The 27,860-nt window shown below is 45.2% G+C and overlaps 1 protein-coding gene across 8 annotated transcripts in view; it reads left to right on the plus strand.

The window, feature by feature from the left end:
• TTLL5 (tubulin tyrosine ligase like 5) overlaps positions 1-27,860 on the plus strand; it is a 252,183-nt gene that overhangs the window by 132,486 nt on the left and 91,837 nt on the right. The gene's annotated exons all lie outside the window — the stretch shown is intronic.

The raw sequence follows: 27,860 nt of genomic DNA on the forward strand, positions 1-27,860 counted from the left end.
TCTTTCTTTTCTTTTTGCTGTAGTTTCTTGATCATGCTTGGTTTTCTTCCCAGAAAAGAGAGAAACATAACATTAAACTTGGTAGGGCTGCAGTATTGCTACATCTCTTAGTTCAGTAGTACCTCGTTTAGGTGCAACTGGCCACCACTTGCATGCAGTGGCATACAGTGTCACAGTAGGGAAAGCGGTTGTATGTACCTAATCACAGTGCTGAGGTTGAGGTTGTTATTATTGTGACATGTCCCTTGGTTAAAATTTTTATTACAAACCATTAAAATGCTCCCAAAGATGACTAAGAGAAGCTGAACTTAAAAGGCCACTTAAGCATGGAGCCAGGCGTTCCTCGGGAGGTGCAGTACAGCTGGCTGTGGGAGGGGGCGGTGTGTGAGAGCTCAGAGATTCGGAACGTTGCGTCAGTGGGTCGGCAGGCCCAGGTGTTCGTAATAAGTGAGAGTAGCGCTCTTGTCCTAATTGGACCATTTTTATGCTTCTGAGGCAGTAAAGAGATGGTTGGGCTTTCATGAATTATCAGGCTAACACTTGTGTTAATTTGGCTTCAAAGCCAATAATCAGTACCACATTTGGCCTTGTTCTTAGAAATAAGTTTTACTCTCTTTCTGTGATGAAAATGAAATGTGGGTGCATCTCAATAATGTGATTATAATCTAGAAGGATTTAGATGAGAAAAGTAGGTTTTCGGGCCCAGCAGGTAAGGAAACCATAAAGGGGCTAGTAAAGGGGATATACTTAAAGGCTAGAGGAAATCAAATTATGTTGTTCTCCTGCAACTGGGGTGCACCAAGGAAAGCTGAGTAAATGCAAGAATCTGCCTGTGTTATTTGTGCTTTCAAATATCCTGCCAGCTGCTTGAACCCAACCCTGATATTTGAAACAAAAGCCCAGAAAAAGAGTTTTGTAAACTTTCCTCCCAAATATTTAGTATATTGAAATATTTGAATAAGAGTAAATTTGAGACTGGTAATAAGTAATGTTCCAGCTGGGAACGGGCTTCATCTGGTGGTTGCTAGAACGATGTTGTCACCAAAAAGCTAACGTGTATCTACTGACTGTCCCGTAAATGCAGGGCACAGGGCCAAGCGCCGAAGGAGGTGGTGGACAAGGTCTCTGTCCTCAAGGAGGAAAGTTAATAGTCATTGAACTTACTAATGCATGACGTGTTGTGAAACAGTATCTTCGTAATTGTTGAATAAGAGGATTATACTGTAAGTGGCACAAGTTCAGAGGAGAAACTGATCTCTCTGAAAGGAGAAGGTGGCAAACACCTCACAGAAAAGAAAGGGCTGTGAGCTGAACCTGGAAGGATGGATGGGACCTGGACAGGCAAAGAGCCTAATATTAACCAACCAAGAGGTATTTGCACATTTCCTCTGTGCTTGACATTGTGCAAGCATCTCTGAGAGGGTCAAAGGAATGAGATCCACCCTGCCGCTCAGAGTTGATGTTCAGCAGGGTGGTCTAGAGAATGCTGCCCTGTGCTGTGGACTTATTTTTTGCATGTGATATACAAAGCAAGTTATTAAAAAGGGACATATGGATTCAGAGGAGTTCACAGTTTAGAATGAGTGCTAAAAATGGGTGGGTTTAGAATGAGTGCTTCAGAGGGGGGGTTTAAGAGAGAGTTTATTCAGGCCTAGATTCTGTACAGGCTACAGACAGGTGGAGGAAAGGAGATGAGGGAACAGGAAGGTAATATACAAGGTGTTGAAGGCATTTCCAGGGGACAGTGAGTGGGAATCGGCCTGGCTGGAGCAGAGGTTTCTATTAGAAGTAATGTTACCAGTCAAAACACTTTGAGTTGCAGGTGGTAACAACTGATTACCAAGATGGCTCTGTGAGGGAGATTTCTTAGTTCACATTAACTAAAAGGTCTAGTGTCTTCATAAACAGGCACTTCAAAATAAAGAACAAATATTAAATAAAAGAATAAATGAATGGGCACCCTGCTACTCACTGCATCTCTGCATGTCCAAACCCCTTTCCTACAAGGCTCAGCTCAACTCAGCCTTCCTGCCACCTTCCCTGGTCTCCCAAGCAAATCCAGCAGGATTTTTCTTTTACTTCTCACCCACTAGACTTGTGTTCCAGAAAGACACAATTCACAGGAAGCTCTGGCTAAGTGCACGATTTGAATTCCTGGAGAATGGGTCTTTTTGGTTCTTCCTGTCCTAGTAAACTGAAAGCCGGGGGAAAGCCAGATTTCTTCTCCATTGAGTTTAGAGCTCACATACTAGCTTCCCGAGTCACCAACCAGGTCCTTACTGATTCTCTTTTCCACCTTATTCAGTTTTTTTCTAGCTACCCAAAATCAAAAGTGTGCTACAAGCAAGGAGCCCTCCACAATTTGGGAAATGGGAGGAGATGTAGAGGCAGGGTGTGGGAAGGGCGGACAGGGCATAGAATCTTCCTGTGACCATCATCTCCCCACCCCACCTAAACGGGAGTCTTCGGAGCCACCCCTAGAAGGGGCTTCTGAGTGAAAGGGCACCCATCATCCCTGACAGTCCAGTGTAAGGTCACTGTGACCTTGTTGCTTCAGCCTTTTCACCCAGGTTGACTAGTAAGTCGTGTTGGTTGAGTGTGTTTCTGTGATGTTTCAGCGTCTTGGTGTTCTCGATAGTGGTTCCTCCCTCCCCAGTATCCTTCATCTGATAGATGGACTGGCGTCCCCTGCCTCAGTGGTCCGTGTGGGGCATGTGTGATGTCTAGTCACGTCTCCCTACACCAGGTTCTAATGGTGCCTGTCTGCCGCTGCTGCGGCTCTCAGCACTTCTCCTGCTGTTCTGTATTTTCATGTTCACCCATAACTTCACTGGTTTGGATATTCTGAGTACGCCGGCCATCTCCTGCATGGTATAACAGATTGTTCTCAATTAACGTCTCAATTTGATCGCTCTCAACTTCAGCTGGTCTGTGCGACCACGGAGAGCATTGTCCAGCCAGAAACTCCAGCACGAAACATGGCAAACCACTCTTGACCCCTTCAGTCTGTCACAGCGCCGTCTCCACACACTCACTGCACAAGTTGTTTTTGCATTTCAGATGCGGTTTTACCTTTCTTGAAATAATAAGGCATGATATGTTGAACACGTTACGTATTTTCTTCCATCTCTGTTATTAAAATAGCTATGCAAAAACTCACCAACTTTGATAAGTTTTTTAAAAAATGCATGCTGAGCTCTGGCTGGTGCGGTGCGGTGGGTTGAGCGCTGGCCTGCCAACCGAAAGGTGACCAGTTCGATTCCTTGCACATGCCTGGGTTGCGGGCCAGGTCCCCTTAGGGGTTTGCGAAAGGCAACCAACTGATGTTTCTCCTGTACATTGATATTTCTCCCCCTCTTTCTCCCTCCCTTCCCCTCTCTCTGGAAGTAAAGAAAGAAAGAGAGAGAAAGAGGGAGGGACGGAGGGAGGGGAAGAGGGGCCTTTTTAAAAAATATGCACACTGATATGACAGCTGTCACAATTCAGTCTTAACAAAATTGTTTCGAATGAAGTTAAAGACAGCTAAGCACTACCAGAGCCATCTTAGAGAAAAAAAAAACAAACAAACTTTTTGGCCAACCCAATATTATGGTTGTTTGTGTATTTGTCTTACCTCCTATATTAGATTGTAAGCTTTTTGAGGGCAAACCCTGAGTCTTACACATCTTTAGAGCCTTACAGTTGCCTGTACAAAGTGCTTAAGCAATTTTGGTGAATAAGTCACTAGTTCACCTCTGTCCAGTATATGGTAACCACAATCCACATGTGGATATTTAAATTAAATAAAAGGAAAAATTCCACTGCAGTCATGCTAGCCACACTTCAGATGCTCAGAAGCCACATGTGGCTCATGCCTACCATATTGGGCAGCTCAGAACTAGATGGTTGACCCAGAAGATGGGATAAAGACCCAAACTTGGTCAGTGGATTAAGAAAATACAAAGAAACGAGTTTCTAAGAAAGGCGTAATCTTGATTATCCTCTCAGGCTCTTCTGTAGATGTCAAGCCTCTTTTGTTTGGAGCTAGAGATTTACCACAGATGCTGTTCTTGAACTAATTTGTGGTGCTGGGAGGGGCATATTCTAATGCCTTGGGAATCTCAAAAGCCCAGGGCTTCTGTATTACTAGTGTCTAACCAATCAGAGCTGGGCTGACGGAAAGGAAGGGGCTTTGTGTGCAGATCCCAGCCTTATTTTATTTTCTGAGATACGCCCATGGCTAGATATTGGGTAGAGGTCTTGCTTCCCTCCACCCACCCAGCCCCCGGCCCCCCCACCTGCTTGGCTGGCAGTTCTGACTTGGCACACGGAGCCGCTATAGCCCTGGGGAACGGAGCCAAACACGCGGAAGTGGTTACAAGTGGTTACGTGTACGAGCTCCCAGGGAAGCTGTGGCTAGCAGGGGGAGTGGGTGGGTCCCTGCCTGATGGCTTTTCAAAGAAGCCAGATCTTTGAAGTTTTGTTTTAGCAGCTGCCAGGTATGCTGTTTCAGCACTCCGCAGACTCTCTCGCTGTGTTCCCGTATCACATTTTTTCTTCACTTATATGTGCATACTGTACACAACGGAGCTTGGAGTTTGGAAGGGAAAATATAATGTTAGGGAGTGAGTTGCTAAACACGCCCTCGTTTTCTTTTTACTATGAGCCTGGCACGAAATAGCCACTTTAAGGCCCCCGGTTCCCTTTGCAGCTCTGACCCTTTCTGATCGGCTGCGGAAGGAGAGGCAAACGGAGTCCACTTCTATTTTGGGAAAGTAGTAGTAAGTTTTGAAACACTGGAGCTCTTAACATCTTTCTGATGGGTTGGGGCATCACTTGGAGAGTAGACCATCTCTCTCTTTCAAAAGAACAGATGACCCCCCCACCCCTCAACATGCAACCCTAACACATTTGGTTTGGAGTACATTTCTTGGATGTAGGTCTTGTTCACTACTGTGTCCTCAGCATTTAGCACAATGTCAACTGATAAGTGTTTGTTAAATGATTACCCTCGCAAGCGCTCTGCTGTGGGGGGCAGGGTACCTGGGTAGGTAGGGGACCCCCTACAGCCCCCACGCGGAGCTTCCCCTGCTTCCTCCCTCAGTCATCTCTCCCTCCCGTCCAGGCCACAGTCACCTCAGCCCTTTCCCGGCTGCTCCCGGATCTGCCTTCTCTGAACTCTCCTCTTCGGGAGGACAGTGTGTGCCCCCTTATGTAATTAGCGTTTATGTCTTTGTTCTGCCTCTCCCGAGATGTGAGTCTATGAAAGGCTGTACTTCATTCCCACACAAAGAACCCTGGACCAGGAACAGAAGACCTAGGTGCCAGTCCCAGGGCCTCCTGGCGCTTCCCGGCATGGGGCAGATCACTGGACGAAGCTTCAGCCCAATTTTGCCATGTGGAACATGACGGTGCCCGGACTGCCGTGGGGGTGCAGTGAGGTCATCCGAGTAAACCTGCTTTTGTAAGCTGTGCAGTGCTAGGCGCAGTGAGGTCTCTCCAGTATGAATAGCACTTACCATTCTAAAACAGTGATGTTTGTTTATGCTGATGGTGATGCACAGGCTGATCTCTCCCAGAGCTGAGGTAAATCACAAGTGCAGCCCCACATTACTCAGCTTGGCACGGGTTGAAAGCACTAAATGGTCCGTTCCAGGCACCCTCTGTCATCACCTCTTACAGCCTACAGGTTCTTCCTTTCAGAGTTGTGGGGTCGTTCTTTCTCTTACTAGTCTCCCCCTTCCTCTCCCCTCAGCCCCAGGCCGAGCTCTCTCTTTTAACCCCCTCAGTTCTTAGAGAAGCGAAGTAGTTGTAGCTCATTTCCCAGCTTAGGCTGGAATTGCTCTCCTGGGGGACCCTTCTCTCAGCGTGGCCACCTGCCTCCTGCAGCACTGCCCACCCACAGCCCGGGCCCCTCAGCAGCAGCACGGCTCGGGGTCCCACCCTGTCCTCCTCCCCCTCTCCCTCCCCTCACTCTTCTCCCAGGCCGTCCCTTTGGTCTCCTCCTTCCATGGCATCTCACCCTGCCTTTTCTTTCTCTGAGCTCAGAGCTTCCGTCAGTGAGGCTGCTCCCCCTTTCCAGACGGAGTGTGGGGCGTCTGCACACCCCTGTCACTCAGGCCCTGTTCGTCACCGTTGGGCACCCTCCTCTCAGAGGAGCACAGGTGGACGGGCGCTGCCATTTTCCAAGCTGTCGTGTGGCCTGAGATGGTCCCAACTCTTTAAAAACATCCAAGATCTCAACATGTAAATGATCTAGTGGTTGAGAGTGTGTGTTTCAGGAGCAGACCGATTTGGACCCCCTCTTTTTTTTAACCGCTTACTTGTTTTGTCGCCTAGGGTAAGTTCTTTGAACCTGTTATTCTTATCTCTAAGTGAAGATAAAGTGCCTGCTTCTTAGGGATATTCCAAGGAGCAGCTGAAAATGAAATGACATAAGAAAAGCACTTTTGTACAGTGCCTGCCACAGAGTAAGTGCTCAGTAAATGGGAACTACTGTGAAGATGCCCACGTCACCTTATCCATACCCTGTTTTACTGGCGTTGAAAATCGAGATCTGGAGAAGTCGGGTGTGTTGTGCAAATTCTCGTGCCTACCTGGCAATAAAGGAAAGGCTGGAACCCAGGGCTTCTGATTCTCTGCCCAGTGAGTTTTTCATTTGATTCCTCAGGTGTGCCTGTTCTGGTTTCCCCTCTTCGGGTGGAACATAGACCAGGGGAGTGCCCATGATTCTCACATCGATTCTTCCAGCAAATGCTGCATGGCTGTGGTGGTGCCAGGTTCTGGGTGGACAGAGACCAGAGCAGTGAACTCGCTGCCTTAGTGGTTGGTCCAGTGGGTAAAAGAACAGTCACTGGGGAGGCCAGTGACTGTACAGAAAACAAGCCAATAAAAGGCAGCTTGGAGCCTCTAGGAAAAAGCTCTCGGAGGAAAACCAGAACAGACTTTGCAGAGCATGGGTTGTTACTTGACTCGGTGCAAATGGCAGCGACTCATGTGGAGCCCGGGAGGCCTGGAGGACACGCCTGAAGGGCAGTGTTGAGGGAGCGTGGTGTCAAGTAGGGGCAGTGAGGGTGAGACGGGAAAGTTATAGTGCCTGGTAGGCCACGCTAAGGGAGTCTTATCCCATTATCTGCCCATACAGTTAATGTTAACTGAAGAAGTCAGGAAAGTTTTTTGTGTTTGCTTTGAACATTTCTGGGTCTTTGAGATGCCTAATGTTTCCACTGCGTTTCCCTTCCCCATTCATATCTGGCACAGCCCTCTTGTCATTCTGGCTGCAGCCCAGCTCCATCCCTTGCATCCTGTGCCTTTCACTGCATCCCACCCAGAGGCGGCCCACTGGTCTGTAGCTAGAGCATTTACTTTGTTGTGATTAGATTTCCATGTCTTTCTGCTACCATCTCCTTTGAAGTCAAGACTTACACATCTTTATACTCTTGCCCCTTCATGAAGTTTCTGACACATAATACCCACTAATTTAATGTATGCTGAATGAATTTAAATGCCTAGGTTCATAATCACTGACCTGACTTTCTCCTGGGCAGCTCTTTTACTCATGCCTGTCTTTGGTACCACAAAAATTTAAATGAAGCTGGTCAAGAGCTGCAACTCAACGTGCTTGCCATCTTCAGGGTGTGAGCTTTGGCTTCCCCTAGAAAGGAACCGTAACACGGAGGGTCAGATACCCTCTATGGCAGCCGCTCATCACCCTGTTTGTATCTGTAACACAATTCCATGTACTTGCCTGTTGCTCGGCACCCTCGAAGGAGTTAAAAGACTCAATACCAACCCACTGCATCCCCCGGGGGACCTGGTGGGGTCAGTGGCAAAGCAGAGCAGCGAGTTTCAACCTTTTTCATCTTATGGCACACATAAACTAAGTACTAAAATTCTGTGGCACATCAAAAAATAGATAGATAAATAAATAAATTAGGTTTAATTTTTATTGATTTACAAAAAATAATAACAATAGTAATTACCTACCCTTATTGCTCCAAAGTGACTTTTTAAAAAGTTGGATACCTATACTTATATATAAGCGTGTTTGGTGCCAAGAATTAACCAATCAGAAGCAACCTTATTATGTGATAGGACCAAGAAGATGCAGCTCTGTTGTATGACCTATAGATGTATGGTTCAAGACAGGGCATCCACACTGAATGGCTGTTGTGGTGGCGGCTATGGTCATGTTTTTATCCGACAGTCTAATGAAAAGTGATCAGTGCCTCTGATTAAATAGTTTTAAAAGTTCTTGTGGCACACTGGTGGAAAATTACTGAAGTAGAGCAGTATCTCACAGTGTCCATTACATTGCTGCATTTATACTCACTGGGCCATCCTTCAGGACCCCCCGACGGTTTGAGTGGTTATCTATTTACCGCCCTGACTCTACTGTATGCATGAAGAGAGGTTTCTCTGTATTCTGATGCACGCTGTATTTGGCGCCAGTGTGATCCTGCATATTGCAGGTACACCCTGCTCAACACCAAGCTGCAAGACCCAGCCAGCTCAGCATCCGTCCCATGGACAGACGTGGCTGTAACTCTGTGTTAAAATATGTAAATGCATTTTGCAGACCGATCAAACCTTGCGCACTTGTGAGGTGTCCCCAGGCTTCAGTGAAGGGCTGCGCCAACCAGCAGCAGACCGTGAGGACGTGCCCTGCTGTGTGCCGTGGGAGGCTGGCAGGCCACTCTGAGGTGACATTGCTGGACAGCTAATATTTCTTTTCCCTTTACAATTTGTTATCTGAGTAATTGTGTGAGTTAATCTGTTGCTGCATAAGAAAGTATCTCAAAACTTAGCAGCTTAAACAATAAGCATTATCTCGGTTTCTGTGGGTCAGAATCGAGGAGCAGCTTGGCTGGGTTCTGCCTCAGGCTCCTTCCTGAGGCCGCAGTCAAGATGTCAGCCAAGAGGCTGCAGTCACTTGCAGGCGTATCTGGGGTGGGAAGATCCGCTTCCACGACGGCTCACTCTCACGTGGAGGATGAGTTCATGCTGACCGTTGGCAGGAGGCCTCCGGCCCCCACCACGCAGGCTCCTCCGCAGGCCTGCCCGTGTGTCCTCCCGCCGTGGCAGCTGGCGCTCCCCAGAGTGAGTGACTCAGGAGAAGGGCAGGAGCCACAATGCCTTTTATGACCCAGCCTCGGAAGTTACACACCATCATTAAATTTTTTAAAAAGTTTTAATTGTGGTGAAATACACATAACAAAATTTGCCATTTTAATCATGTTAAAGTCTACAGTTAAGTAAGTATATCACATGTTGCACAACCATCACCACCATCCCCTTCCAGAGCTCTTTCCATCCTGCAAAACTGGAAGTCTGTGTCCATTCACAAAGAACTCTCCACGTCCTGTCCCCCAGCCCCCGGCGGCCACTTGTCTACTTTCTCTCTTGGAATCTGCCTCCTCTAAGTGCCTCACGTAAGCGGAACCGTACGGTAGCTGTCCTTTTGTGGCGGGTGTGTTTTAGTTAGCCTATCTTCAGGGCTCATCCATGTTGTAACTGTGTCAGAATTTCCTTCCCTTTTAAGGCTGAGTAAGACCCCACTGTGTGCACGCCACGGCATTCTCACCCAGGCATCCGTCCACGGGCACTGGGGCTGCTCCTCCCTCTGGGCTCTTGTCGGTAACGTGCTGTTGACATGGGCGTATGAGTCGTTATTCGTGTTCCTGCTTTCAGTTTTCCGGTTCTATTCCCAAGGTGGAATTGCTGGATCATATGAACATTCTTTTTTTCTTAAACTTACTTAATTCACTTTATTCTTCCTGTGTAAATACGCTGCGTGGTGGCTGCAGCTGGGGCCTGGGCCGGTGCTCCTCCCTAACAGGAGCCCACCGACCAGCCTCCACACAGAAACCCTGGTGCCGGTGCGCGCTCGGTGGTCGGTGGGCTCCTGTTAGGAAGGCTGGGCGAGCACGCTCTCTGCCCTGAGGTCGGGGGAGGTGCCTGTTGGTCTTCAATGTTTGTCCCTCATCACATACTTGATTTGCAAATATTTTCTCCCATTCTGGAGGCTGATTTTTTACTCTGTTGATAGTGTCCTTTGATGAATAAAAGTTTTTTAAGTATATTTTATTGATTATGCTGGTACAGTTGTCCCATTTTTTCCTCCCCTTCAGCCCCCTCCGCCCTGCATGCCCCTCCCTCCAGCATCCCCCCTGCCCCTGGCCCTGCCGCTTAGTTCATGTCCATGGGTCGCACATGTAAGTTCTTTGGCTTCTCCATTTCCTGTACTCTTTTTACCCTCCCCCTGTCTATTTTGTACCTACCATTTATGCTTCTTATTCCCTGTACCTTTTCCCCCATTCTCCTTCCTCCCCACTGATAACCCTCCATGAAAAGTTTTTAATTTTGATGAAGTACAGTTTTTCTCTTTTTCTTTTGCTGCTTGTGCCTTTGGTGTCATAGCCAAGAAATCATTGCCAAATTCAATGTTGTGAAGCTTTTCCCTATGTTTTCTTCTAAGAGTCTTCTAGTTTTAGCCCTTACATTTGGGTCTTTCAAACACACATACTGTCATTTCTACAACATGCCAGCTCCATTCAGTTTGGGAGGGGACCGCGCAGGATGTGGACACCGAGAGGGGGGCATCTTCGGGGGCCACATCGATGGTTGGCTCCCACAGTAATTCAGTTACGAAGATTTAAAAGTTAAGTAATTCTAAGGTTTATATTGAAAGTGGGAATCCATTGCCTTTTCTCTTCTCACTGCTACCCAACTTTAATTTCCATATCCCAGAAATGACTGCTTTCAACATTTTTTTTAAAGCTGTTTTTTTTTCTGTTATTTACCTTCACCTTTTAAAATCATATGTTTATTCTGCCATTTGGGGGCTTTTCATATTGTATACTATTGATTAACTTCCTATCAGATGATCGAAGTTCAGCATTCTGGGACTGCCTCCCTCCTTCTGCCACCACTCCAACATCCCCCCCACCCGCATGCGCGCACACACACACACACACACACACACGCGTGTGCCCACTTCCCTCCCTTCTATCCTAGCAGCGGACACGCAGTGTGACTGCTAGTTGATAGTGCTCACACAGTGTGACTGCTAGTTGGTCAGTGCTCACACACTGTGACTGCTAGTTGATAGTACTCACACAGTGTGACTGCTAGTTGGTCAGTGCTCACTGTGTTCATTATCACAACTGTGCCCGTGGCAGCTTTGGGGCCTCTTAGGCACAGCATTTCCTCTCTCCTCGTTGTGCACATCTTTGTTGTTCTGTCTGAGTCTGGGGGATTGATTCCCGTAGTAATTCTCTATACTCGCTGCGTTCTTAATTCTGACTTGGTATGTATTGTAAAGTTAAGAAGTGTTCTGAGTCTCAAACTTCTTCCAGTGAAGACAGTTTATACGGGGCTGAATCAAAACAAAGAATATGCAATTATAATAACTAATATATTGTAATAATACATATATAGTTATATATTTTATATATTCCCATTTTCTATAGACTAAAATATTTATGTTTATACTTTATAAACAAGTAATGCACACATAAAGCCACATCAAACTAATTAACAGAAGTAAAAAAATACATGTATATAGTTCACGAGGAGATAAAGTCCCCTCCTCAGAGGCAGGCACAGTAAAAAGGTTGATTTGTATATTTTGCCATGTATTTTTCTGTGATTTTTGTCTTCCTAATATCTCCATGGTTTTTTTTTGTTTGTTCATGTACACTTAAATATTTTTAGCCAGTGTGTAGTTTTCCCAAGTATGAATGCACATAATCATTTATTTTTTATCATTCTATTAATGAGCACTGAGTTGTGTCTAATTTAGGCATCTGTAGTGAATACCTCGTACACATAATCTCCGTGCACATGTGCAAGTATCTCTACAGGATATAGTCCAGGAAGTGGAATTTTTGTATCAAATGATATGTACACCTTGAATTTTTATAGAGACTGTCAAACAAGCCTCTAAAAAAAGGCTATCCCAGCATACCCTTCAACTGGAGGGCGCCCTTCTCCCCACACCCTTGCCCATGTTGCATACCATTGATCATTCTCTCTGCGCCTCTGGAGTATCACTTACCCTTTCTTACACACTCGCTTCTGTGTGGGCTGCTGATGAAATTAGGAATAGACCCTGTCTTCAGATACATTTAGGGATGCTTTGTGTCAGGGCAGGACTACAGCTGAGATGGGGCCAAGGAGCAGGAAGGTAAAGGGTTCTCAATAGCCATGAAGCCTAGAAAGAATCCCTGTGAGTCAGCTGCTTCCCCCACACGGCTGAGGTGCTGCTCTCTCTCGGTTCTGTTTTTGACTGATTTTATCCAAGGAGTCTGACCCTTCTCCTCCCTAAGTAATGAATAACCAGAAAAGTCACAGAGCCCAGCAGATAGAGTGAAGGAAGCTTAAGGAAAATATTAAAAAGGAAGAAAAGTGTTTGATGTACTTTTAATATAAAATGTGGAAAAAGTAGAAAAAGGGTGGGAGCTGGGGGCAGGAGGGAGGGGAGAGATTATTCACGGTAATGGGAACCAAATGTTGGCTGGGAAAGCTGCAACATTCTCACACTCTTCCTGTAAACCCAGCGGCTTTTCAAAGTGATAGGAGTGGAGAGCCAACAGCCCAGGCCACGCCTTAACCCTTCCGTACCTGGACAGTTCCTTCCAGTCAGCTTTGAGGAGGTCTTGGTGCACAGAAAATTTCTGTGTCCCCCTGCCGTCAGCACAAAAAGAAGTGAGGTGGACACAAGTACTAGAACAAAAGGGAACAACTGCTAAAACACCTCACAGTGTGCCTAAATTTCCCTTTCTGTGTTAGGCCTTCATACTGCACAGTGAGCAGCCTGCTTGACCGATAGCTTACCAGGTTGGAGTGATGTTACGTTCTCCCCTCACTGTCTAAAGGGAAACTTAAAAGGAGACGAGAGCCCCCATGTGACAGTCCCTCTCCACCAGCACTGCCCCACTAGATGAAAGCCCTCGGTGGGGTCTGAAGTCCTCTCAGGTGGGAGTACGTGTTCTCCTCTGGACGCTCCGACCTTGGTGTCTCTGGCAAGCCCACACCTGCCACTGTGGGCGGAGCTTAGGGCTTCCAGGTGGTCAAGGACAGGCACTTGCCTCTTGGTCTAGCCATTTATCTACGGAGAGAGAATGAAAAGGGGTGAAGGAATGAATTAAGTTCCTGGTTCAGCTGGCTCTTCACTTCCATCTAGATTCGAACTTCGTTCAGGCACCTTTAAACGTCTCTCATGCATTAGAAAGAAGGATCTTACTTTTGTGTGTGAAATATCATCTCAGAGGCGCAGCCCGCAGGGTGGAGCGGTGGCAGCGACGGGGCAGGCGGCACTGCAGAGTGGACCAGCGCTCAGACCCTGCCGCTAGCCTGGCCACACTTCACCTCGGCGGTCTCCTCTGTGACGTCAGGCTCTGCCTTCTCAGACCGGTCCAGGTTTAGGTGGCTAAAGCCTGGAAAACGTTTAGCACACCGCCTGGCACCCCCTTGTCTCTGTCTTCATCATTGCCCTCTCAGTGCCTACAGTGAAAACCGAAACATCTCTTTTGTTTCAGATGATTTTAAAAGTCACCTTTGGGATGATTTTGTAGTTTTATGTTTTATGTTTTATGTTTAAGTCCATGGTCCATGTTGAATTAATTTTTGTAAGAAGTATAGGGTTCGCCAAGCCTGGTATGGCTCAGTGGGTTGGGCATTGTCCCACAAACCGAAGGTCGCCAGTTCAATTCCCAGTCAGGGCACGGGCCTAGACGGCGGGCCAGGTCCCTAGTTGGGGGCAACCAATCCAAGCTTCTCTCTCACATCCGTGTTTCTCTCCCTGTCTTTCTCCCTTCCCCTCTCTCTAAGGATAAATAAATAAATCTTTAAAAAATCTTTAAAGAGAAGAAGCATGAGGTTAGGTTGAAGTTAATTTCTTTTTGGCCATGGACATGGTACAGTGATCGCAGCCCCATTTGTCGACAAGCAAATGGCTTAAACGGGGCCGTCTCTCCGCTGTGTTGCTGTTTCCAGCTTCGTCAAAACTCACTTGACCATAGTCATGTGGGTCTCGGGAGATTTTAGTATTCCCAAAACAAAGGCATCTAGCAATAATAGTTTGTTAGAAAATCTTTAGTGAGGACTATTTTAGTTTCTGATCTTCTGTTCTTCCTTGTAACTTTGGAATTGTGCAGACTTCGGTTCTGAAGCAGCTCTTTCACTTACTCTGTGTGTAGAACTAGACCTACGTTATTTAACCTAAGCCTCGGTTCCCTCATCTGCACAGTAGAACAGTGGTAGTATCTGCCTTGCGGCGTGGCTGTGAAGGCTAACCATGGTAAGGCAGTGTAACGTGAGCAGGCATTCAGAAAGCCTTCACGCTAATGGCAGTTGGTTTCTCTGTGCGTGGCTCTCCTAAGCCACACTCACTCATGCCCTCTGCTTTCCCCAGACCTTAGGTCTTTTTGGCTTTTTTATTGTATGAATAGCTTCATTATGAGCACATTACTAATTCCCATTATAGCTGCTGTGCTGTGCTTTGCTTAGATGGCAGTTTTGAGCAGTAAAATGTTTATTTCAGCAAATATGAGAGATCCATGTACTGCCAGCTACCGGCATCTCTCCATCCTCCACCACCCCCACCATTTGGCCACACTGGATTCGTTGCGTGCTCTTTTATATGCTCGTCTTTCTACCTGGAGGATCCTTTCCAGCTGCCAAATGGGGGACCTCTCCTGAGGCTGCCTCCACTTTGAAGACTCCTTGGATTTCTCCGACAGAACGCTACGCCCTCCCTCTTGTTCTCAAAAGCCAGTGTCCTCTTCTCAGTACAGAGACACACAGAGTTTGGGGAGTAGCAGGAGTTTTTTCTTTAAAAGATATACATATTTTCAAATACATAAATGAAATATACCCATATATTGTGGCTGTATTAAATGCTGGATAACATAATCACAATGTACTAGAATAAGACCAGGATGAAACATACCAACTACTTTGGTTGCAGAATGGGACTATGGGTGACTTTTTCTTCTTTACTACCAACACATTTTCTTAATATGTCTTCCAATTTGTTATTAATTTGGAAGTATCTCTCCCTCATGTTGACGTGATAAGGTTCTATTTTGCTATTTGTTAAAGAGAGAAAGGCAAGGAATGGTGAGGGAATAACATTTATTGTGTCTCTAGTTCGTGCCAGATCCTGTGCTTTGTATGACTGACCCTGTTTATTTCCTAAAACAGGGCTGTAATGTAGGTCTTGGTCACCCTCGAGTGCAGATGATGAAATAGCCTTAGATACGTTACCATTTGGGTCCAGCTCTTTCTGATGGGGAAGCTCGTGCTCTGTTCGTTAGTTTAACTTCTCTTCTTATAGGGAGAGGAAAGTCAGTACCAGTCTCTTCACAGTGGCACCTCAGGCTGGTCTAGACCTGTTTATCAATGATGATGGTGTGCAAAGGGAAGGCAGGAATATTTCTGAAAATGAACTCATCGATGGAATAAAAGAAACAATCTGTGAACAAAAGTGAGGAAAAATTGAGTAGCTGGGGCAATATGTAGTTCAGCATTCCAAATATCTCTGCTGTAGTTTATGAATCTGACAGTTTTTCACTTTCACCAGACGTCAATACCATGCTTCGTGTGTGGGCAGAGCACATCAAGAGGCTGAAGAAGCTAACTATGAGTATATGGCTTGTGTTTACAACTTGGGTTAAATTTCTGCTTGCTTTGTGTGCTGACTCTTCTGGCTATAACTTACTTTCACAGATTTGACCCAGCAGGTCGGACAGATTTACATGGTGGGTAATTCCATACAGGGAACCCTCGTCACTCTAGGGGATAGAGACTGTGGAGTGTTGGTCCTCTTGGGTTTCTCACAATGTCCTGGTCACACAGCTGCTTGTCAGTGTGTCCTGTAAACGTGACCTCTGGTTTGAGCTATGATCTAACAAACACACCATTCCACAGCTCCGGTAGTTTAGAAGGGAGCCGTCCCTCCTCAGTCTTCTGGCTAAGATTAGGAGTAGAAGAGAGCCGTGATTCATGGAAGGGATGTAAAGGAGAGATGATGAAAGATGTCCCTTTTAGTCTCCTGGCCATTTGCGGGCTCCGAGCCTGGGGAGTCGGGTCATAGCCAGATTCAGAGATGAATCATACATCTCTTCATCGGCAACTGCAGTGTCTGTATTTAGAGCTCTGAGAGGTAAAGGATTTTTGTTGATTCAGTTCCTAAAACACAAATGGTATATTTCTACTCTTATCGCATTCATACAAAGCCAATTAGCTTCTCTATACCAACTGGACAGGACTGGCCATATAAGAAAATGGATTGCCTGCTGATCCGTGAGAAATGCAAGTTATGTCCCATTGAACCTCAAAAATAAGATCACAGATAGGAAATGACAGTGGCTAAGAGAAGCCCGTGGTGCTTACAGCATACCAGGCCCTAAATGCTTCTTGTGCTTCGTCCCATTTAGTAGCTGGCGTTTACCATGCGCCAGCAGCCGTTCCCCAAGCTTTACGTGCGTTAGCTGACTTAATGCTCACAGCTAATCAGTGAGGCGAGTGCAGTTGTCATCCTCATTTTACAGATGAGGGAGCTACGCACAGAGAAATGAACTGGCTTGCCCAGGATGACACGCTGGTGAATGGGTGGCAGTCAGGATTCCAACCCAAACGTGTGGTCACGGGGCCCATGCTCTTAACCGCTCGGCGGTGATTCTCGGTGGTGTGTGTCCGAAGCACCTGACGGGCTTGTTAAAACATGATCGCTGGGCCCAAGCCCAGAGTTTCTGGTTCCAGTAGGTCTGGGGTGAGGCTCAATTATTTTTATTTTTAACAACTACCCAGGTGATGCTATGCTGTTGGCCCAGGGACTGCACTTTGAAAATGACTGTCCTCTCCTGGGGCTGATGACTCAGTGCAGACAGCCGAGGACTAGGAGAACAGTCGGACTGTATCCGACAGAGGCAGGTGCCTGTGTTTCACGACAGCTGTGACTTTGAACTAAGCCCCTCTAGTAAATCTTGAGGACAGCAAACTTGAGTAGCCTTGTCTTGATATAACAGAAGCGTGTGCCTTTGTAGCCGTGCTGTGGACGTGGGGGTGGAGAGGCCAGTTCCTGGTACAGTGAAAGTTTGTTCCAGAGGGTCTACATTGAACGTAACACACACCCAGCAGTAGGAAAAAGGCTTGACCGCCAGTGCGCACTGTGTGTCCCCTCCTTGGATCCAATGGCTTTTTTAAAAATATTTTTTCTTGTAATTTTCCTATTTTATATTAAGAAAAGTCTTTATAAAGAAAAGAAAAATGACAAGTGGAGAAGGTTGTTACAAAAACAAAGAGAGAGAGAAAGAAAGAAAGGTGGTATTTTTGGAGTTGTCTCCCGGCTCCCTGGGCCAGTGAAAGACAGCGGGCAGAGACGGGTCCCTGCAGCCACACAAGCTGCAGACCGGCTGCTCCAGGGTGCCTGCAGTTCGGCTTCCTGGGGAAAGAGGGGCCTAACCGATGCGATGAGGCAGGAATTCTAAGTTTGTGATACTCACAAGCTGTGTGTGTGCACGAGGTTTGAACCCAGCTTCATTCCATGTAAAAGTAGTTGGAAACCGGCCTGTCAGCCGCCCTAAACAATCTGCGCATTAACTTTCACTTTCAGAGCTTTTCTTAGCTTGTCTCTGCGGGCTGAGGGCGCCAGGTGCTGCGGGCCGTTTTACAAGGGCCAGCTGTGCTCGTGTGTACCTGCAGTGTTGTCCCGAGGGCATCGGGCAGCCTCGGGTAAAAATCCTGCCTGGCTGGACTCTGTCTTCCCTGTTGAATGAACTGGTGTCAGGGAGTTCTCTCTTGGCTTTCTTAAAGGTCACTCTTTGCTCACTCCTTTTTTAGTTCATATTTTGAGGCTTCATGTGGTATGCTGGTTATGCCAAAGTAAAGAGCTAGATCAAAGACATTTTTTGTTAATGGGCTGAGGAGCACTCTGTCTTTTCAGACCCAGATTGCTAATAGGTGAAGGACTGAGGAGTCTCCATCTACATAATTGGCTGGCTCCCAGAATCCTAAGTTGCCTTCCAGAACAGTGCTCTGAACTTCACCTTTGGGAAGGTTTGGTTTTACGTCTAGCTTTGTGTTCCATAAAGCTTGCCCCTGGGGTTTTTGCCAGATGTACTGAGAAATCCTACTTTGTCTTTGTTTTCTCCATCAGTCATGGAGTGGTACAAGTTTGGAGACAGCAGAAGTCTGGTTCACATTCTTTGTCCATTGTCATGTCCAGCTGACTGGGATCTCACGGTACTTTTGAAGGACAGGTGTATCAGATCTTGGCTTTTTGACCTGATAGCTCAGGGTGTTCTTCCCAAATTTACGTTATTGTCACACAATATTGAATAAAATCAAAGTAGTTAGCCAAAATATTCCCCATAGACTTTTTCTAGTGATCACTACTGCTTCTTTTCCTTCCTGTATCTCCACTTACCAACTGCATAATCAAAAAGCTCCCCTCTCAATTGCTTGTGATTTTATATTTCAAATTATATATCTTATTTGGATTCTACTCATGTTCTTAGTCTCTTGATTCTCGCATCCTTTTTTGATGGCGGGGGCTTCTGTTGATTGTAATTTGTTGTCCCACTTCCACTTTCTGCTCTTCTGTAAAGATGTGTATAAACAGTTGGTGACAGGTGCCCTTTTTCAGGGGCACACTGAGAAACAGTCTCATCCTTATTTAGGTTCTTAGTTTAGGGCAGATCTTCGTCCTATCTGAGCCCATTATCCCTCAAGGAAAATGAAACTCGCAAGAGCCAAGCTATTGAATCAGTCTTATTTTCTCTAGTTAATAATTGAATCACTATATCCAAAGAGGAGCAGTTCTTATGATTACTACTTTGTGATTTATGGTTCTAGTCTTTGTGATTGTGATTCAGTGTGTGATTTAATGTGCAGTGAGGATGCTTATACAGTGGGAGAGGAAGGGAAGAGACAGAAATAAATTAGATGCTGAATGTACAAACTGGTAATTGAGATGTCAGTTTCAGGCCAAACTCTAACAGATTAGCGAAGCGATGATTTGGCAGCCCAGAGAGAAGGGAAGAGGAATCATACAAGCCTAGCGCTGATTCACGAGAAAATTAAGTCATGCTAGACCAGCCCTCATTTCCCTTCATGGTAGAACCACTTTATTTATTTATTTATTTATTTTTATTGAGCGCTCATTTTATTCTAACCTATTTTATAAGAAGTTTTTACTGAATGTATTGAGGTGACATTGCTTAATAAAGTTATATAGATTTCAGGTGTACAGCTTTATAATACATCATCTGTGTATTGTATTGTGTTCACCACCCCAAGTCAAGTCTCCTTCCACCACCATACATCCGCCCCACCTCCCTTTCCCTCCAGTAACACTGTCCTGCTGTTTGTGTCAGGATTCCTTTAGTGAAAAGGAGATCAGGGGACTAAAAAGGAAGATAATACTATCATTAGAAATATTTGGTGAGTAGGGTAGGCAACTGAATCCAAACAATGAATCAGTGTACGTTTGAAAATTAAATCTCTGGGGCTCTGCCATGGGCTCACTAGGTCACCATTTTTATCAGTAAAATTCATTTATCCATTCATACTTATCTAAGTGGCTTATATATATATATATCTCTAGAAGACATACTAATCCTATTTTCAGATGACAGGGAGCAGGGTGGAATACTGAATACCTTGGATAACACTCAGGATTTGTAATGATTTAAACAGTCTAATTCATGGATTTTAGTGAGGAAAAACATAAAGCCCTTCACTCGATTTCCGAAATTCACATGCGAAGGCTTAAGGGTTTAGGTCGGCTTTAAGTGTAAGAGAAGGCAGCAACAGAGTCCGAACCACCAAGAACCACTACTAGCTCTTGGGAAGAAGTTTTTCGTGACGTGTCAGGTGAGGAAGAGTAGACTGCAGAGGCGGGAGCGCAGCACGCCCCCGCCGCCCCTGCCCCCCCCCCGCCCCCGTGTGAGGGAAGCACACGCAGAGGGGGTGCACATGTCGGCAGCGTGTGTAGAGCCGGCTTTGGCTGTTGGGCGACCGAGGTGACTTCTGGTTTTTGCCTTCCTATCACTTTGTGTTTCTCAGATTACAGTATTGAGGATATATTGTTTTTGCTTCTTAAAAAAAATTACTTCTGTTTTGTTTCATTCTGAAAAGGTGAAAGGGGATGTAGCCACTCCTGATAACAGAACTGGACATGAGGAGGGGTGTGATTACTCTCCCTCATTCATCAGTGCTTAGCTCCTATCCTCTGCCTGACCCTCCCTGGTAATCAGCATTATTAACAAATCCTCACTCCCCACCCCCGGGGCCAGCTCCCTGCCTGTGCTCAGGGCATTCTCCGGCTTGAGTAGTAACAGATTTGCTCACACCTGTGCCTTAGTGTCCTTATTGTTCATTTTCCCCAAGGTGTGGATTCACTTTCCATTGGAAGAACTTTAATGGCAGCTCACATTTATTGAGCATTTATTGTGTGCGCCAGACATTGTGCCAATTACTTTACATGGGTCATCACATTTAATTCCTGGACCTGCCCTGTGAGAGGCGGGATTGATTTTTATTCCCATTTCAGAGCTGAGGAAACCAAGGCACGGAGAGGTCATGTTGCCCTAAGTTGCAGAGCCAGGATTTGAACCTAGCAGTCTTGTTCTAGAGCCCAGCTCCTGGTCACTGAGTTGAGCTGCTTCTTGTTCCGAGGGTCATCAGTTCAGAACCCGTAGTCCAGGCCCAGGGGCCTGGGCCTCCGCTCTTCTTCCAGAATTCTGTCACTAACCCAGCTTTTGCGTTGGTTTTGATTTCTTTCCAGCATCCAAAACCTTTTATTTCTTTTTGCTTTCTCTCTTGGATTATTTCTTTAATCCTTTCCCAAGAGCCTTTCAGCCTCTCAAATAAACAAAATTTTTAAAGGTTTTTAAGCCCTTTTTGCCCTGTTTGCAAGTAGAAAGATCAGCTTCAATTTATAATTCCATATAGTTCTGTGTTTTTGACCTAGCATATAGGTCATCAAAAGTTCACATAGTTTTTCCAGATAATTTCTGAGCTTTTCTGTATCTTTAACACTGCCTCTATTGTACTTCAGCTCTTCCTGCAAAAGAACCATCTCAATATAACTCCATAGCTTCAAAACAGAAAAGGTAGAAGTATATAATCTTATCTCAACTAGCAAATTGAAGTATGGTAAAAAATAAATTTTAGTCTTTGGCACCAGCATTTTCAGAGATCATTTTAAAATCACATTCCAGCACCAAAATTCTCACCATGAGCCTAAAGTCTCTTGGCAGGTCCATCTAACTCATTCCACCTCAGTCATTTCGGGTGCAGGTTTTGTTTGGCTGGCTACCCCTGTTCCCAGTCGCCAGTTACCAACAGCAAGTCTTAAGACTTGTTAGTAGTGGGTTTCCGTATTATCTGTTAATACCCCCAAAGCCAAGGAAATACCCACAAAGCCAAGGGATATCCCCACCGCATTATGCAGTGCCTCTCTGATCGTGTAGCTTTCTTATTCCGGCCAGCGCTGCCCTGTGCTGCTCGTGGGAACCCTCTGTCGTCTAGGGCTCTCAGCATGCCTAGTGCCTTTGCAGCACTCACTGTGTGTTGTGACTGCTTTCTTTAAGGTTGAGAATACAGATGAATACAGTGTAGCCTCTGCTGTCCTTAAACAGCTACACAGTCTATAAAGTGCCTTGGAAATGGGTGTCTATTCTTTGTTGTGAAGAAATAGTAAGATTCCCTTCAGAAGAAGGCACTTCCTTCATGTTCTTACGGTGTTTTTCATTAGAAGCACCATTGGCATTTTTTAAAAGCTTTATGTATTTATTTTTGGAAAGGGGGAGGCAGAGAGAAGGAGAGGGAGAGAAACATCCATGCGTGAGGGAAACATCCACTGGTTGCCTCCCTTAGCTGGGGACCTGGCCTGCAGTGCAGGCATGTTCCCTGACTGGGAATCGAACCAGCAACCTCTTGGTTTGCAGGCTGGTACTCAATCCACTGAGCCACAACAGCCAAGACACTTTCTTTTTAAAAATTTATTGATCTTAAGAAGAGTGAAAGAGAGAGAAATAACACTTTGTTGTTCCATTCATTGGTTGATTCTTGTATGTGCCCTGACTGAGGTTCGAACCTGCACCCTTTGTGTACTGGGACACCAATACAATCACTCTAACTGAGCTACCCGGCCAGGGCTAGCACCATTGGCATTTTGAGCAGCACACATTTTTCCTAGTATGGGGATCGTCCTTGCATTTCTAGACATGTAGTATCCTTGACCTCCACCTATTAAATGTCAGTAAACCGCACCCCCCCAAAGCCATTAGTAAGACAACTGAAAGCATACCCACGCACTCCCCAACACCCTGTGCATGTGGGGGTCCCTGCACATGGTAGCTCCAGTTTTGCTGGGATTGGGTGGAGGAGGCTAGACCGCAGAATCATCCTTTGTACAACTGTCACATTCCTCTGCCTCATCCCTACCCTGCATTCTTGTAACATCACATCACCCCCAGGAAATCTTGACCCTGAAAGCATTTCTTTACATTGAGTGCAACAGCCTGCTGGGCAAATTTTGCTTTGCTAAAGACCAGTGCATTTTACACATTGCCTCCAAGTTCCTTAGAACCAAGTCCATGGGCTGGACCGGTATTAAGGCAAAGGGAGAAGCGTAGCTCTGTAGTACTGTGCATTGGCCAGAAGCTGGGGTTGTCCTCCAGAAAGGCAGTAATGGCGAGAAATAGTGTAACACAGAAAGTAAGAGGACATGCTGGATGAATATGCTAATGAGAACGTGGTAGTCAGAAACACTTACCATGGTGTTGCCTGTTGGCTTCGTGTGTGGTCAAGGCGAAGTACAGCCTGGTTCACTTCGAATCTCTGATTTTGAATCAAATGTTAAACACTGCCGTAGCTAACTTACTTGGCCCTGTGTACTGCATTCTAGAAATAATGTAAAGCTATTAGAAGTTATATACAGGGAATATGTACAGTAATATATTTTAGTATTGTGGAAAGAGTAAATGCCAAGAGGATAATTGACTACAACCCCAATTTTAGAAGAATGACTGAATGAATCTTAACATTTCAGTGGGGGGTAGAAATGGATGAGTAGTAAAATAGAATGCATTAAGGTTGAAGAGGGTGGGATGGAATTTTAGGACTGAGGTTCCAGAAAGCAGGGTGGACTTTTGGGTGGCAAAGGACCCTGTTAGATGCTCAAGAGGAGTGTGTAGATACAGAACCTCAGGCCAACCCCCAGTGAGAGTGCACCAGCCCCTCTGTGCCGGTCACTCACACACTCGCACACTGTGCAGCCCAAAGGCTTGCACTTTCATTGTGAGACCCCACGGTCGGGCGACACCCGCTGTAATTCAGAGCGAGCAAGTGACTTGTGGCACGTACCCCACGGCCTGACCCAGCTCAGCGGCCTGGCCCCCACCCGGTGTTGTGCTGTGAAAGTTCCTGCCTCTTTGCTGAACGCTTCAACTCGCTTGAGGGACTTCCTCTTGTGATTTGGAGGCTGGGTTTATGTTACCGATGAGATTAAAAACAGCTTTCACTGTAGAAGTTTATGATGTCGCAGTCTGTTCAATATGTGTACAGTTGGATGGGTAAACCTCCTCACATCCAAAGTCCCTTATTGGATCTTCTCTCGCTGACTGGCCTACCCCTTGCTTCCACCAGCGTCTGCTTTGCATACACACACCTGAGAATCCGTCCCTGTTCATCTCCAAATAAGGAGGCCTAGTTATCGACTCTCATATCCAATATATGGTGAGAAGACATTAAAGTAAATGTGTCTTAAGGTTATTTGTTATTAAAGCGGTTTGTGGAAATAAAACCAATCTAGCTAGCCAGCGAGATGAATTCTGATAGAAGCTACATGGTTACATAATCCCTTTAATATCTAATCCCTGAGTCTCTATGGCTCCCCGTGGCCAAAAACTCACAAGCCAGGAGTGGACGCAGAGGAACAGTCGATGGATTTTCTGACCTTTGGTGCATTGCCATAAATAATAGTTTTACTCTAGATTCAAATTCCTGCCCTCGTTGGTATGGAAACCTCAAGGTTATTCGCAGTTCCTGTGGTTTCATCTGCCTCTTTCCTTGTGTTCATTTGTTCATCTGGTCAGCCCACTCTGCTTTGAACCTTCCCTTCGTTGGTACCTGATTCCTTTCTCCTTCGCCCCTCCTTCTCCTCGGTGTCTCCCCAGCCATTCAGGCACTTCTTGCGAGTTACCCTTCAGTCCGCTCATCTCTTCCCCCACTGATGGAGGAGTCACCAGGCTCCCCTGGCCCCTCTTTTCCTAACCCTGTAACCCCTGTGTGACTCTCGCCGAGTGCTTTGCTTTGTTGAGTAAGGTCGGCATTTTATCCGTGGATTTCACAACATACTTGTATTCAGTCACTGGTGGCCACAGTTCTTCATACCTCCAGAGGACCTTGGGAAAGATCATATTTTTTTTAACTGTGTAACAGTTTGCATATTAAAGCATTTCAAGAGGGATCACTGAAGACCAAATGCCATACTCAAGAAAATTATTAAATAAGCTCCGAGGTTTTTGGGTGCTGTTCTCCAGGATTAGCTGAAAGAGTGGGATCATGTGACTGAACTGCGAGAACCACACTGTGGGAGGAGCTGGCCAAAGGGTGTGGCACATAAGCAGTGAGATTATGTGAGTACAGAGCCCTTTGTCCACGAATTTCACAATACATTGCACAGACTTTCTCTTAACTGCTGCATATTTGGAAATCTCTTGGAGAGGCAGGAAGACCAAAGCAGAGACCTGAACTGACCAGGATGTGAGGGAGGTCAAGAAGGGAGCCTGGGCTCCTGGACGCAGCAGACACCCCGCTGTGCGCCTTCCCACCATCTCTGTCGGGGCCACTGGGACCCGGGCTCCAAGTAGGCAGGCAGGCTGCGCGTTAGGACCCAGGAAAGTCTGCCTGACCTCACCCTGCATGGCCGTATCTCTGCCGTTGAAGTGACACTACCACCAAAGGATGTTTACCGAGGAAAGAAGAGCAATGATTTAAATCAGTATTCATCTGTTAAATTGGGCACTGTTTTCATTTTTGTAAGCTCTGTTAACCAGGGTTTGGGGTAAGGTTGTTCACTGTGAGATTTTAATGTTTCTTCTGTGAGCAGTTTTCTGATACCTGTACCTTGAAAAGGAAAAAAACATACAGGAAAGCTAAAGAAGGTTCAGAGAATAACAGTGTTAAGGAAATGGAAGAACTGTCAAATGAGACTGTTCTAAAATATATCGGGACCTTTTTAAAAAATCTGTGGTAAAATATACATGACATAAAATTTACTATTCTTTTAAAAATTTTTAATTGAATTTATTGGGGTGGCACTGGTTAATAAAATTATACAGGTTCCAGGTGTACATTCTATATTACATCATGTGTATTTTGTACTGTGTGTTCACCCCCCAGTCAAGCCTCCTTTCATGACCACTCACCCCCGCTTACCCTCGCCTGCCTCCCCCACCCCCTTTCCCTCCAGTGACCACCGTACTGTCGTCTCTGGTGTTTTCATTTCTTTGCTTAACCTCTTCACCTTTTCACCCAGCCCTCCAGCTCCTTCCTCTCTGACAGCTGTCAGTCTGTCTGTTCTCTGTGTCTGTGAGTCTGTTTCTATTTTGTTAGTTTATTTTGTTCATTAGATTCCACATATAAGGGAAATCACATGGTATTTATCTTTGTCTGACTGGCTTACTTCACTTAACATAATATTCTCCAGGTCCATGCTGTCACAAAGGGTGAAATATCTTTCTTTTTTTACAGATGAGTAGTTTTCCACTGTGTAAATGTTCCATAGGTTTTTTTATCCACTCATCACTGATGGGCACTTAGAATGCTTCCACAATTTGGCTATTGTAAATCATGCTGCAGTGAACATAGGAATGCATATATTCTTGCGAATTAGGGTTTTGGGTCTTTTCCGGATATATTCCCAGAAGTGGAATCTCTGGGTTCTAAGACCAGTTCTATTTTTATTTTTAATTTTTTGAGGTAACCCCATACTGCTTTCCAGCACAGCTGTACCAGTCTGCATTCCCGCCAGCATTTCACATTCTAACCAACATTTATTTGTTGATTTATTGATGATGGCCATTCTGACAGGTGTGAGGTGATGTCTCATTGTTGTTTTAATTTGCATTTTTCTGATAATTAATAATGTTGAGCATTTTTTCATATGTCTGTTGGCCAGCTGTATGTCCCTTTTGAGAAGCATCTATCTGGGTCCTTTACCCATTTTTTAATTGGATTGTTTAGGGGATTTTTTGGTGTTGAGTTTTGTAAGCTCTTTATAAATTTTGGATATTAGCTTCAATACCCAAATATCCTTACCAGATGTATCATTGGGAACATGTTCCCCTGTTCGGTGGGTCGATGGTTTCCTTTTAGTTTGACAGACCCATTTGTTTATTTTTTCTTTTGTTTCCCTTGCCCAAGGCAATATATCAGAAAGAAAAACATTGCTCTAAGCAATGTCCAAGATTTTCCTGCCTGTGTTTTCACCTAGGATTTTTACAGTTTTGAGTCTAACATTTAAGTCTTTAATCCATTTTGAATTCATCCTTGTGTATAGTGTAAGAAGGAGATCTAGTTTCATATTTTTGCAAGTCTGTCCAGTTTTCCTATCACTGTTTATCGAATAGATTATCTTTGTCCCATTGTATATTCTTCTCCCCTTTGTCAAATATTTAATTGACCATAGAAGTGTGGGCATGTTTCTGGGCTCTCTCTTCTGTTCCATTAATCTGTGTCTGTTTTTATCCCACTGCCACGCTGTTTTGATTACTATGGCCTTGTTGTATATTTTGGTGTCAGGTAGCATGATTCCTATTCAGGGTCTTTTGTGGTTCCATATGAAATTTTGGAGTATTCTAGTTCTGTGAAATACACTGTTGGCATCTTGGTAGGAATTGCAATGAATCTATAGATTGATGTGGGTAGTATGGACATTTTAACATGCTCATTCATCCTATCCATAAACACCATATATATTTCCACTTATTTGTATCTTCTTCAATTTCTTTCTTCAGTATCTTAAAACTTTCCAAGTACAGGTCTTTTACTCCCTTGGTTAAATTTATTTTTGATACAGTCGTAAATGGGATTGTTTTCTTAGTTTCCATTTGTGATAGTTCATTATTGGTGTAAATAATGCAACTGCTTTCTGGATATTTACTTTGCATCCTGTTAGTCTATTCACTTATCAGTCCCAGTAGTTTTTTGGTGGAATCTTTAGAGCTCTTTATAATACAGTATCATGTCATCTGCAAATAATGACAGTTTTACTTTTTCCTTTCCAATTTGGATGCCTTTTATTTCTTCCTGTCTGATAGCTGTGACTAGGACTTCCAGTACCATGTTGAATAAGAATGGTGAAAGCAGACACCCCTGTCTTATTCCCAGTCTTAAGGGAAGTGCTTATAGTTTTTGCCCATTGGGTGTGGTGTTGGCTGTGGGTTTGCCATACATGGTCTTCATTACACTGAGGTGTGTTATCTCTAGTCCCACTTTGTGGAGAGGTTTTTTATCATAAATGAGTTCTGGATTTTATCTAATGCTTTTTCTGCATCATCTGATATGCTCTTGTGGTTTTTATTCCTCACTTTGTTTATGTGGTGAATCATGTTTATTGATTGGCAGATATTGTGCCAGCCTTGCATCCCTGGAATAAATCCCACTTAATCATAGTGTATTATCTTTTTAAGGTATTGTTGAATCAGGTTGGTTAATATTTTGTTGAGGAAAGTGAAATTGCGATTTTAATTATTTAACATTCAGCAGACATTTATTGAGCGCTGGCCACGCGCCAGGCCTGTGAGAGCTACAGACAGAATGGAGAGCAGAGCAGACCCTGTCTTTGTGCGCACAGTTTAGTG

This window comes from Phyllostomus hastatus, unplaced genomic scaffold (genome assembly GCF_019186645.2).
Source record: "Phyllostomus hastatus isolate PE091 unplaced genomic scaffold, TTU_PhHast_1.1 phas_scaffold_501, whole genome shotgun sequence".
NCBI lineage: Eukaryota > Metazoa > Chordata > Mammalia > Chiroptera > Phyllostomidae > Phyllostomus > Phyllostomus hastatus.